At 45.4% G+C, this 14,501-nt stretch overlaps 1 pseudogene; it reads left to right on the forward strand.

Moving 5' to 3' along the window:
- Positions 1-399: 399 nt before the first annotated feature.
- The window catches only part of LOC120928418, an 81,125-nt pseudogene continuing 67,023 nt past the window's right edge, over positions 400-14,501 (forward strand).

Genomic DNA, 14,501 nt, shown 5'->3' on the forward strand with positions numbered 1-14,501 from the left:
GTAACATCATCTTTCACATTATACAAAAGAATTGGGGTAACTATTGTGTTTTTTTCCACAAAAAATTGCATCTGCAAAACCGCTACACAAATACTGTGTGATTGTAATGATCACCATTTATTCTCTAGGGTCTCTGCTAAAAATAGAACTCCCAAACATTATACATTTTAAGTCATTTTCTACCAAAACGTGCGGATTTAGATTTGTAAACAAAAAGTGCCAAAAAAGCCGGGGGGGGGGTCAAGTTGTTAAAGGGGGGAGGGGTTCTCCTTAGGTTGTAGTGAATGAGAAGCACATGGCAGTGAAATGTGAGTCCCCCTCTCTCTGTGTTTGTAGTCAGCATGGCACCATGACATCTGTAGGGGAGGGGCCCCCTGTGAGGAAGCCGGCTCACAATGTGATTGGAGTCTTCCCAGATACGTAGTGCAGACACAGAACTTCCCTCACACCTCTCAGCCAGGACAAGAAGCCTCCATCTTCCATCGGGGACACGGAGGAGAACTTTCCCCTGATTGTGGATCCGAGAGGACCCCGACCATAGAAGACTCATCAGAGGAGCCAAGAGGGACCATCCGAGAGGACCCCAACCATAGAAGACTCATCAGAGGAGACCCACATCACCCTCCCGACCAGGACACCATCACCCAGGTATTCATCTCTCACTGAATACCACTAACTCCCCCAACTATTTCCCCCATCTGCCCCTCTTTCCCCCCAACTGCCCCCCTGTCCACCCCTCTATCAGCCCACTGAGCACCACTGCCTCCTTTTTCTCTACTGAATACCTATATTCCCATTTTTCCTATAAAATCACTAATGTCCAACATTTCCGTTCATTGAATATCCCCCCAGCCCCACTGACCACAGATAACGGACATTTTTCCCCTGCCATTTACCACTCACTTCCCACTTGTCCACCCCACTTCCCTGTCACCCCAACTGCCTCCCTGTTCACCCCATTTCCTCCCCGTCACCATGTTGTATGTTACTAGACTGCTCCCTAACCGTTCGAGTTCACCAGATTGTATGTAAGATCTGTGGCCCGGATTCACAAAACACTTACGCCGACGTATCTCGATATACGACGCGTAAGTGTAACTATGCGCCGTCGTATCTGTGCGCCATGCCCACAGAACTAGATACACCTGAAAATAGGCTTCATCCGACCGACGTAACTTTCCTACGCCGGCGTATCTTGGGCGCATATTTACGCTGGCCGTACTGGATTTAAATGCTAGTTTTAGCTTTGCCATTGCTTATTATGGATGACACCCCATATGGTATTGCCTATACCATTGATCTTTTCCAAGCCCCCTTGGGCTTCTTTTAAGCTGTATTTTTGTTTTCTTCTTTCATGTTGACAATGTAGACATTGTGCATTTTGCTATATATGGACGATGACCCCATCAACTTAGACCTTTGGGCAGGTTTTGACAGGGTGTACATCGATATAGCTCGATATAGCGGGGGGTAGACTGTCGGCACCCGCAGCCCGAATACAAGTGTGATGGGATTGACCGATGGTGATCTCACTGGAATGTGTAACACATCAGTCGTGCGATCGGCACTGCGATCGCGAGCACAGCGGGGGGTAGGTTTTCGGCACCCCATACTCTTTGTACATACTGCTGCAGTTCTGATGATTTACAAGCAGCTGGTAACAAGTAGGTACTTACACATTATGGGCCAGATTCACGTAGCGCAGCGGATCTATAGATCCGCTTGTTCTACGTGAATTAAGATCCGCTCCCGCAAGTTTAGGAGGCAAGTGGCTAATTCACAAACAACTTCCCTCCAAACTTGTGACGGCGGATCCTAAATCCCCCGGCGGAATTCAAATTCCGCGGCTAGGGGAGTGTACTATTTAAATCAGGCGCATTCCCGCGCCGATTTAAATGCGCAGGCGCCGTCCGGGGAATTTCCCGGCGTGCATTGCTCCCACTGACGTCACTAGGACGTCAGTGGTTGCGACGTGAGCGGGAACGCCGGCTATACTTAACATTGGCTGCGCCTGATAAAAGAAGGGGTAAGTATACGACGGAAAACCGCTACGGAAACGACGTAAGAACACTGCGACGGGTCCGCGTACGTTCGTGAATTTGCGTATCTCGCTGACTTACATATTGTAACAAGTGAAATATTTGCGCTGTAAAGTGTTATACAAATTAGTGTGTGTGTGCATATAACCACATACATATACAAGTACAAAAAATGGGTGGGGAAAGTCCAAAAAAGGGGAGTGACACTAATATACCAGTAAACAATATTGTTGAATAGTCCTTAATCGAGGGCACAGTGCTGAAGAGGTCCAGGTACAACGAAATCCAACCATGTAGGGGTGCAGTTCATCAATACTTAATCCAATCAATAACGTTGTGAAGTGAAAAATGTTGAAAAACACAACAATAAAAATAAATAATAAAATATAAAAATAGAAATAAAAATAAATATAAAAATAAAAATAAAAATAAGGGTCAAAGTACATATTATTTATCGTAAATCAGCGGGAACGCCCCCAACGCCATTTTTAAATCGAAAATAAGATCCGACAGTGTAACACATTGTAACACTGTCAGATCTTAGCCCTATCTATGCGTAACTAATTCTATGAATCAGGCGCATAGATAGGACCAGTGTAAGTCAGAGATACGATGGTGTATCTGTAGATATCAGGAGATAATACACCGTCGTATCTGTTTGTGAATCTGGCCCGATGATCAATGAAGGTTCCGGATTTGGGGGGGAGGGGAGGGGGAGGAGGTGATTGGGATGGGTGGGTTTTACTTTCACATGACTTTATTGGTGACAGTCTTCTATATATATCTGTGTGTTGCATTGTGTTTGTATCTTTTGCCTAACGAAGAGGTCCTGTGCGACCTCGAAACGTTGCTTTTTGGATCGCTATTATGCATTAAAAATTTTTGGACGTTTGTTTGACCACTTCCCGACCTCCTCATGTACATATACGTCAGCAGAATGGCACGGACAGGCACAATCACGTACCTGTACGTCCTCTGCTAGACGTGGGTCGGGGGTCCGATCGGGACCCCCCCCCGGTACATGCGGAGGTCGGGTCCGCTCGGGGAGCGATCCGGGACGACGGCGCGGCTATTTGTTTTTAGCCGCTCCGTCGGGGAGAGCCGTGTGTAAAAGACGGCTTCCCCGTGCTTCACTGTGGCGGCGCATCGATCGGGTGATTCCCTTTTTAGGGAAAACCCGATCGATGATGTCATTCCTACAGCCACACCCCCCTACAGTAGTAAACACACACTAAGTGAACACTAAATGTTACAGCGCCCCCTGTGTTTAACTCCCAAACTGCAACTGTCATTTTCACAATAAAGAATGCAATTTAAATGTGTCCGCCATAATGTCGCAGTCACGAAAAAAATCGCTGATCGCCGCCATTAGTAGTAAAAAAAATTAAAAAAATAAAAATGCAAAAAAACTATTCCCTATTTTGTAAACGCTATAAATTTTGCGCAAACCAACCGATAAACGATTATTGCGATTTTTTTTTACCAAAAATAGGTAGAAGAATACGTATCGGCCTAAACTGAGGAAAAAAAAATTATATATGTTTTTGGGGGATATTTATTATAGCAAAAAGTAAAAAATATTGCATTTTTTTCAAAATTGTCGCTCTATTTTTGTTTATAGCGCAAAAAATAAAAACCGCCGAGGTGATCAAATACCACCAAAAGAAAGCTCTATTTGTGGGGAAAAAGGACGCCAATTTTGTTTGGGAGCCACATCGCACGACCGCGCAATTGTCTGTTAAAGCGACGCAGTCCCGAACTGTAAAAACCCCTTGGGTCTTTAGGCAGCAATTTGGTCCGGGGCTTAAGTGGTTAAATGATCCTTGGTGTGCTGGCGAATATGTTTATATCACTATCTATCTATCTGGTAGAAAATACACTGTGTCTCTCTCTCTCTCTCTAACTGACTGACTGTCTGTTCTTTCTTTAACAACGCCGCAACACACTACACGCGGCCGACTTGCAGGCGGCCTTATATAGTGTGGGGCGTGTACTAAACCCCCTGAGACATAATTGGCCAAAGCCATCCTGGCTTTGGCCAATTATGGCTCTCCGTTTTTTGCACACTGTGATTGGCCAAGCATGCAGGGTCATAGTGCATGCTTGACCAATTATCAGCGCGCAATGCCGCAGTGAATTATGGGCCGTTGCGCGTCACTCGAATTTGGCGCGAACGACCCGTCTTGTTCGAATTTCGTCGAACGTACGAACAGACGGTGTTCGACTCAAACACAAAGCTCATCCCTAGTAGCAGGCAGTGGCAACGGCTCCCACTCGGTTGGGTCTCGTGGTCGGTCAGTTGTCCAGCACTTACCCCATCTAAGTTCCAGGTGGGCAGCGTGGCGAAGGGGGAGTCTCCTCTGCCTAGGCATCCAATAAGATTGCCTGTCCTTTCAGGCAATTGGGTAACGGTTCTCACAACCCGCTTCCTGATTGGACGGGCGGAGGATCAGTGTGACAATTGAGAATATTAATTTGCTATTATGACACAATTGAGTGGGCTCAGAGAGCAGTGCTCTGCACCACACGCCCACCCTTTTTTTTAAAGCCTATTAGACCCTCAGGCTCTAATCACTTCCTCCACCCCCCCATTAAAATCCATGCTTCCGACGCCCCGAATGTAGATTAGGGGGCCGAATGCATGGATAGGGGGGGGCATCGCCCGCGCGACCCTAATGGACGGGCCATAGATATTGTGGGGCCCTGTACAGCCTACCTGATGCCCCCCCGCAACAATATCAAAACAATATTTTCAGTAAAAATACATGAAAATCATTATTAGTGGACACAAACATTCCATCATACATAAAAAAAACACATATAGCCAGATTCACAGAGACGGGCGCATCTTTAGTTCGGCGTAGCGCATCCCATTTGCACTACGCCGACATAACATAGTGAGGCAAGGCCAGTATTCACAAAGCACCTGCTCCCTAAGTTACGTGGGCGTAGCGCAAATGGCCCGGCGTAACCCCGCCTAATTCAAAGTAGGCATGTAGTGGGCGGGCTTCATTTAAATTAACCGTGACCCCATGTAAATGAGGGCCGTTCGTACGGCGCATGCGCGCACATGCTCAGAATCACGTCCCAAATACTCAATGCTTTTGACGTGAACGTAACCTACACCCAGCCCCATTCACGTACACTTACGCAAACGATGTAAAATATGACGGCTGTTCCGTCGTCCATACCTTGCATAGGCTGCGCCATCTTTTTGGTGGTTAATCTTTACGCCGGCGTATGTCTAACGTAAACGGCGTAGCTTACTGCGACGGGCGTACGTATGTTCGTGAATTGGCGTATCTTGCTCATTTACATATTCGACGCGTAAATCCACGTACATGCCCCTAGCGGCCAGCGTAAATAGGCAGCCAAGATACAACGGCGTAGGAGACTTACGTCGGTCGTATCTTGGCCAAATTTAGGCGTATCTGGTTTCCAGAATATGCTTGAATATATGACGGCGCTCATTCGGACTTACGACGGCGTATCTACTGATACGCCGTCGTAAGTCTTTCTGAATCCGGCTAATAAATTCCAACTTCAAGCCAAAATTCTCCCCAAACAATAATGTGTACAGTACATATTCCACCAACTCCCAGTTCAAATCCCCCTCCCAGTACAAATCTTTGCCCCCCCAGCTCAAATCCCACCTCAATTCCCCCTCCTAGCACAAATCTTCTCCTCCAAATCCCCCTTCCCAGCTAAAATCCCCTCCAATTCCACCTATAAGCCAACATTCCCCCACCCCCTCCTGGCACAACCCATCTCCCAGCACAAATCTTTCTTCAGTCCCCCTCCTAGGAAAAATTCTCACAAATCCCTCCTCCTAGCACAACCCCCTCTAAATTACCAAATCCCCCCCCCACCCAAATCCCCCCCAGCACTAATCTCCCACCCCCTCCTAGCACAAACATCCCCTATCTTGGCTCAACACCCTCAACCCTGCTCCTAGCACTTTCCCCCCCCCCCATTTTTCCTTCTTGAACATATCCCGCTCCCCAAATCCCCATTACATTTCCCAGTACAGATAGTCATCCATCCCCCTCCGCCAACTTACAGGAGGAAGTCACCACAAGTCACTACAAAGCCAGGAGGAGGTGTGCTGTGTTGTGCTCTCACCGTCGCTGTCAGAGAGTGTTCATCCATACCGCACATGAGACAGGATCACTCAGATTGCATTGCTCTGTACACACACAGTTTGATTGTCACCCCCTATCTCCTCCAAGGGGTGCCCACCTGCCAGAAGCAGGAAATGTGGATGGGGGGCGGTAATAAAACTGTGTGTGTACAGTGCAATGCGATTTGCACTAACAGCGATCCTGTCTCATGTGCTGTATGGAGGAGCGCTCTTCTGACAGGAGGCGAGAGTACAACACAGAGCACCTCCCACAATGTACCCCATACCTATTCATATAGGGGGGTGGGATCTGGGGTCCCTCTTGTTAAATTTTTCAATTTTGGCGTGGAGTTCCCCTTAAAAACCATACCAGACCCAAAGGGACAGGTTTGGATTTTGGGGGAACCCAACGCTGTTTTTAAAAAAAATGGTGTGGAGTTCCCCTTAAAATCTATACCAGACCCAAAGGGCTTCAATACTGTACACTGTATTATATATTGTACTCTGCACTATATACTCTGCAGAAAAATTGGGCCTTATGCCGCGTACAGACGGTCGTTTTTTGTGATAAAAAAAACCCGACGTTTTAAATCATGAAATAAAACAACGTTTTTGAAACATCATTTTCAAAAACGACGTTGCCTACACACCATCGTTTTTTCACAATGCTCTAGCAAAGCGCGGTTACGTTTCACCACTTTTTTCCATTGAAACTAGCTTCTGGGCATGCGCGGGTTTAAAAACGTTGTTTTAAACGTCGTTTTTTGGTACACACGGTCAATTTCTGTGAAACAAAAAACGACGTTTTGAAAAACGACACAAAAAATTCGAGCATGTTCGAATTTTTTTTTGTAGTTTTTCAGAAGACATAAAACGACGTTTTCTCCCACACACGATCATTTTAAATGACGTTTTCAAAAACGTCGTTTTTTTTTCATCACAAAAAACGACCGTCTGTACGCGGCATTAGGTGTTGGTGGTACCAAACAATTGTAACCCCTCACAGTTACTCTTTTTGGGTGCAGGAAAGGGCCCTGCTGTTAAAAATTATTTAAAACATTGTAATTGCATGCCCCTGTTAAACAGGGCAGACAAATTAGGCCTTGGGTGGTGGTGGTGCCCTAAACCTAAAATATTGTTGGAAGCTAGCATCAGGATTCAGGAATAGGATAGGCAGTCTTCAAGGGATACCAGGTCCCTAGCAAATTTAATCAGTTAAATCAGCATCAGGTGCTTGATAGCTGCTGATCCAGGACTGATTCATTTTTATGAATGTGAGCCTATCAATGGAGTCTGTGGACAGGCGCACTCTTTGATCATTTACAAACCCTCCAGCAGCACTTAATGTGTGGTCAGAAAGAACTCTGGGGTAGATTCAAAGGGCAATTGCGTCTGCGTAACCATAGTTACGCAGCGCAATTGCTTACTTGCGCCGGCGTTACGAATGCTCCTGATTCAGGAACCTCGTTACGCCGACTGCAGCCTAAGAAATGACTGGCATAAGGCTCCTTATGCCGTCATATCTTAGGCTGCATTCTTACGCAGGCCGCTAGGTGGCGTTCCCGTTGTGGTCAGCGTATAGTATGCAAATTGCATACTAACGCCGATTCACAACCCTACGCGAGCCCTGCGTACGCAGTTTACGTCGTTTGCGTACATCGTTTTTTGTGTAAGGCTGCCCCTGCTATTAGCAGGGGCAGCCAATGCTACGTATACCCATCGTTCCCGCGTCGCAAAATTTGAAATTTACGTCGTTTGCGTAAGTGAATCGTGAATGGCGCTGGACGCCATTCACGTTCACTTTGAAGCAAATGACGTCCTTGCGACGTCATTTACCGCAATGCACATCGGGAAAGTTTCCCGACGGAGCATGCGCACTACGCTCGGCGCGGGAACGTGCCTAATTTAAATGATCCACGCCCCCTACGGGATCATTTAAATTGCGTGCGCTTATGCCGGGCATTTTGCCGGAGCGCCCACGCAATTTACGGAGCTACTGCTCCGTGAATCAAGGGTAGTGCAGGTAATTTGTGGAGGCGCAGCGGCAAAACGGTGCGCTGCGCCTCCGTAAAAACTGCGCAAAACTACCTGAATCTACCCCTCTGGTTGTAGGACAGGTCAGTAGCTTGATTGCATATTGATCAAGTTCTGGCCAATGGTCCACCCTCAAGAGCCAGTAACCCAGTGGATGCTCTGTTGGAAATGTCTCCAAGTCTGCTCTTGCCCCTAGATATTCCTGCACCATATAATGCAAATGCTGCCAATGGTTGCTTGAACCTCTCAGCCCTGGGTGCTGAGGAGTAAAACATTTTTAAAGGCATCGGTCAGCCGGCCACCTTCTCCACCGCTCTCCCTCTGACCGAACAAAGCCTCAGAAACACGTTGTCCAGCACCAGGAAATGGTAACCTCCCAGAGTCTGGAAAGGCGTTACACATGTATTAGATGGCGCACCTACTTTTAATAACGGTTTATTAATACGACACTAAGATAGAAAAAAAACAAAAAACAAAAAAAACATGTTATACTTACCTCCACTGTGTGGCTCATTTTTCACACAGTGGCCCCGATCCACGTCTTCTGGGGTCCCTGGCTGTCATAGCTCCACCTCTGCGCACCCGTGATACAGCAGCGGCCATAGCCACCGAATGTATCACTTGGCCCCGCCCCCCGGGGATGTGATTGACAACAGCACCAGCCAATGGCTGTGCTGCTATCAATCCGTCCAACCTAGCCAATCAACGGCTAGGCTTGCTTTGTTTATTCACATTGAGAGGTGGAGGGATAAACGCAGGAATATTTATTTATTTATACAATGATTATTGCTAATGAATATACCCTGCGGCAGTGATCGTCCAAAAAAAAAAACAGACTGGCTTGTTGATAAATCAACTTTAGTACAACCAGCCTGCCTATAGATGGATAGAAATTCATCCGGATTCTACCGAGCCAAATTTTGATCTGTCTATGGCCAGCTATAGTGTGTGACTGTTGCTCCTATGAAAAGTGATTCATGCTTGGATCCTTTTCCAGAACTGTTGGAGAGGAGGTGATATGTTGCCCCCTCATCGCCTGATTCAGGGCCCATTCACACTAGAATGCAGTGCGGGAAAAGCCGCGTTCCTGTGTGATCTTCCCGCATTCCAATCACACTGCCCATAACGACACTCCAATGTGTTTACCCACACCAGATCACATGGTAGCATGCAATGTGGTTGTCATGCATCTCAAAAAAGTAGTACATGCAATACTTTTGGTGCAGTGTGATTTTAAGGTCATTCAAAATGAATGGGGCAGAAATCACACTGCACAGAACTGCATATAAATTGCATCGGAACCGCACAGCATTCCCATGAGATTCCCATGCATTTCCTGGTGTGAATGGGCCCCTAACCTGATCATTGCAGTACTACCCCTCTACAGTTACATGCAGAGCGGTTGCGGTGCAGCCCCATTGAACTGCATTATCACATTCAGTGGCAGCAACATTCTGTTTAAGCACAGCATCGTGGCCGGGGCATGTGTACAGCTGGTAGCAGTTGTATGTTTAGTGTTCAGACAGGGGGTCAGTAAAATCATGGCTCAACCACCTAGTTTTACTTCCCCCAGACACATGTGTGAACAAGCCCTAAGGATCCTCTGAAACAGAACGGAGCCCACTTCAATCAGCAGAGGATCCATGAGCAGATCCCTTCCTGAATCAGAGCTGAACAGGATGGATGTCAGTTTTTTACATCTGTCCCCGTTTCTGTTTGTGGGAGGAGACACAGGAGGACCTGTGACAGCTCTATGGGCGGCTGGATGAAAACAGACTCCAGTGTCTATTTACTGTCTGGTTACATCAGGCTTTCTCCAATGTGTCACATTTAGGTCCAGATAAATGGAAGAGGACACGATTTAAAAAAAATCCCCCCAGACCTGGAAGGATTCAGAGCTAGGGAGGTGCAAACAGTCCATTTACATCAGCCTGTCCATAGGGCTTCATGGACCTTCCGATCAGATCCCCCTAATAGGGCTGCATGGACCTTCCGATCAGGTCCCCCTAATAGGGCTGCATGGACATTCCGATCAGGTCCCCCTGATTGGGCTGCATGGACCTTCCGATCAGGTCCTCCTGATAGGGCTGCATGGACCTTCCAATTAGGTCCCCCTGATTGGGCTGCATGGACCTTCCGATCTGGTCCCCCTGATTGGGCTGCATGGACCTTCTGATCAGGTCCCCCTAATAGGGCTACATGGACCTTTCAATCAGGTCCTCCTGAAAAAATGAGAGGAGGACCTGAATGGAATACCCATGTGTAAGGACCCCTGTAGGTCATCAGAGTGCACTTATTTCTGCACTCCTATGACCTGTATTCAGCTGACAGTGGGCTAAAGTCTGCAGTCGGCTGATGTAAAAAATATTGGGGTAGATTCAGATAGAATTTACGCCGGCGTATCCATAGATACGCTGCGTAAATTCAAATCTGCGCCGGCGTAACTACTTTTTGTATTCAGAAAGCTAGATACGCTGACATTAGCCTAAGATACGACTGGCATAAGTCTCTTACGCCGTCGTATCTTAGGGTGCATTCTCACGCTGGCCGCTAGGTGGCGCTCCCGTAGTTTTCAGCGTAGAGTATGAAAATTACCTACTTACGCCGATTCACAAACGTACGTGCGCCCGGCGGTAGTTTTTTACGTCGTTTGCGTAAGTCGTTTTCGTCGTAACGTTGCTCCTGCTATTAGGAGGCGCAGCCAATGTTAAGTATGGACGTCGTTCCCGCGCCGAGTTTTGAATTTTTACGTCGTTTGCGTAAGTCAGTCGCAAATACTGATTGAGGTCATTTACGTTCACGCCAAAACCAATGACGTCCTAGCGACGCCATTTGGAACAATGCACGCTGGGAAATTTAGCCGGCGGCGCATGCTCATTTAAATCGGCGCGGGGATGCACCTGATTTAAATACTACACTCCCCCTAGCCGTGGAATTTGAATTCCGCCGGGGGATTTCCGATCCGCCGGCGCAAGTTTTGAGGTAAGTGATTTCTGAATACTGTACTAGCCTCTCAAATTTGCGCCGGCGGATCTTAAATCAGATAGATTACACGGATCTAAAGATCCGCAAATCTATCTGAAACTACCCCCCTGTGTTACTATGCAATATTATATTACAAACATTACAAATATTTTGGCACATGCAGGTATATTAACCTGCCCTCTTCTTTACTTAACAGGGATCGGGGATTGGTGGGGATGATAGACTGGGGGGCAGTTTTCCATTTTAGCCCCAGGTCCTGGATAACCTTGTCCCAGCACTGGGCCAAAGGTACTCTGAATGAACTGAGGGGCTAGCTGGAGACAGAACATTTAAAAGATTAGGAGATGCAGTGTTTCCTGGGAATGGGAGGAGGAGTCTTCTCTCTCTCTCAGATGTTGTCTTGAAAGACTTCTGGAAAAGACGTTACTGGTGAGTGTAACTTGGGATTTCAGAATTTGCCTCCTATTGACTTCAATGGGGTTTATATTTACATCGGCAATGTTTGGATTTTTAAATGAATTTGCGAAAGGTGCCCACAAGTCAATCCCAAGCACCCCCCCCCCCCCATCAATATGCAGTACAATGCTCTAAATTAGAACAAATAAATTAGATTCTCGTGCAGGAAATTGTAATAAATTCTCAATTTTACCAGCCAATGGGAATAATAGATTGTCCCCAATAAAATAGAATACAAATATTTAAACATGTATAATATTGTACATATTCCTTCTATATATAAGATATATTTAATAATGAATGTAAAACATAGAAAGTAACTTTATTTTATCCTTTATATAGAATTCTGACTTTTTTTTTTCCTGTATAGGTGGATTGATGAACCGACTTTTTGGACAGGCTTGTCTTAAAAAATAAGTCAGATGAGAAACGAGCCATATGAGTGTCGGAAAGTCTTTTTTGCAATTCACTGGAAGATTCACTCAGGATTCAAGACATATCAATGGTCTAAATGTTGTAAGTGTTTTGGAGCCTCTTCAAGATTGATCCATTCTCAGAGGACAACAAGAGAAAAGTAATTTCAGTGTTCTGGAAGTGACAATGGCTTTACAATAAAGTCCAACCCATGTATACATAAGAGGAGTCCTTTCAGAAGATATTTCTTGTTTGCAATGGGATAAAGGTTTTACAATGGAGGCAAAACGTATCACACACCAGAAGGTTCACACTGGAGAGAAGCGATATCAATGTTCTGAATGTGACAAAGCTTTTACATATAAGTCAAGTCTTATCAGACACCAGAAGATTCACACTGGAGAGAAGCCATATCAGTGTTCTGAATGTGACAAAGCTTTTTATACCAAGAAAGAGCTTATCATACACCAGAGGGGTCACACTGGAGAGAAACCCTTTCAGTGTTCTGAATGTGACAAAGCTTTTTATACCAAGAAAGAGCTTATTATACACCAGAGGGTTCACACTGGAGAGAAACCTTTTCAGTGTTCTGAATGTGATAAAACGTTTACACAGAAATCAAGTCTTATCACTCACCAGATGACTCACACTGGAGAGAAGCCATATCAATGTTCTGAATGTGACAAAGCTTTTACATATAAGTTAAATCTTATCACACACCAGAAGATTCACACTGGAGAGAAGCCATATCAATGTTCTGAATGTGACAAAGCTTTTTATACCAAGAAAGAGCTTATTATACACCAGAGGGTTCACACTGGAGAGAAACCTTTTCAGTGTTCTGAATGTGATAAAACTTTTACACAGAAATCAAGTCTTATCACACACCAGAAGACTCACACTGGAGAGAAGCGATATCAATGTTCTGAATGTGACAAAGCTTTTACACATAAGTTAAGTCTTATCAGACACCAGAATAGTCACACTGGAGAGAAGCCATATCAATGTTATGAATGTGACAAAGCTTTTTATACCAAGAAAGAGCTTATTATACACCAGAGGGTTCACACTGGAGAGAAACCTTTTCAGTGTTCTGAATGTAACAAAGCTTTTACACACAAGTCAAATCTTATCACACACCAGAAGATTCACACTGGAGAGAAGTCATATGAGTGTTCTGAATGTGGCAAATCTTTTACAACAAAGAAAGATCTTATCACACACCAGAGGGTTCACACGGGAGAGAAGCCGTATCAGTGTTCTGAATGTAACAAAGCTTATAAAACAAAGTCACACCTTATCAGTCACCAGATGATTCACATGTGAAAGAAGCGGTATGAGTGTTCTGAATGTAAAAAAAACTTTCACAGAGAAGAAAGAACTTATCAGACACCAGATGACTCACACTGGAGAGAGGCCCTATGAGTGTTCTGAATTTGACAAAGCTTTTACAGACAAGGAAGGGCTTAACAGACATCAGAAAATTCACATTGAGGAGAAGCCATATAAGTGTTCTGAATGTGACAAAGCTTTTACATGGAAGTCAGTTCTGATCACACACCAGAGGATTCACACTGGAGAGAAGCCATTTCAATGTTCTGAATGTGAGAAAACTTTTACAGTTAATTCCAGGATAATCAAACATCAGAGGATTCACAAGCTTCAGCTGCGGTGAGGAAACTCTGGAAGAAGTTATTAAAGGGGTAGCAGATCCTTTTTTTTTTTTGTAGACTTTTTTTATTGTGAACACTTTTTGACCCTGGAAACATTGTGTGATGTTAAGTGTAACTATGCACTATGTATGTTATTATTGATTTTGCCCAATCTATCATTAACCATTTTAGTCCCGGGCCTTTTTCTCCCTAAACCAGGGTTCTCCGAACTTTCTGAATAAAGGGCCAGTTTACTGTCCTTCAAGACCTTAAGAGGGCCGGACTGTAGCCAATATAATAGGACAATGTCCTGGCGTCAATGGGGTTAAAGAATCCCCCATCACTGGTGATAGTGGGAGGAATATTGCCCCATTGTTGGTATTAGGGGAAGAAATAGTGCCCCATCATTGGTGTCATTGGAAGGAGTAGGGCCCTGTAGTTGGTGTCAGTGGAAGGAATAGTGCCCCATTCTTGGGGTCAATGGTAGGAATAGTAGTGCCCCATTGTTGGTATCAGTGATGGCAATTATGCCCCATTGTTAGTGTAGAAGAAATACTGTCTCATATCTTCAAGAGGAATAGTGTCCCAAGGGCCTGATAAAGGTAAGCAAAGGGCCACATCCGGCCCCCGGGCCTCAGTTTGGAAACCTCTGCCCTAAACCCTTTGCTTTGAGTCCCAGAGCGTTTAATTCTTGGCAATGTCTCAGTTCTGCACATTATACATTTAGCATTTGTAGTCTACCCAAATGTACAAATCATCCGATTTTCGGGACTAAAAGGCCTTAACTACCTTACCTCCGGA

This window comes from Rana temporaria, chromosome 2 (assembly GCF_905171775.1).
Source record: "Rana temporaria chromosome 2, aRanTem1.1, whole genome shotgun sequence".
Taxonomy (NCBI): Eukaryota; Metazoa; Chordata; class Amphibia; order Anura; family Ranidae; genus Rana; species Rana temporaria.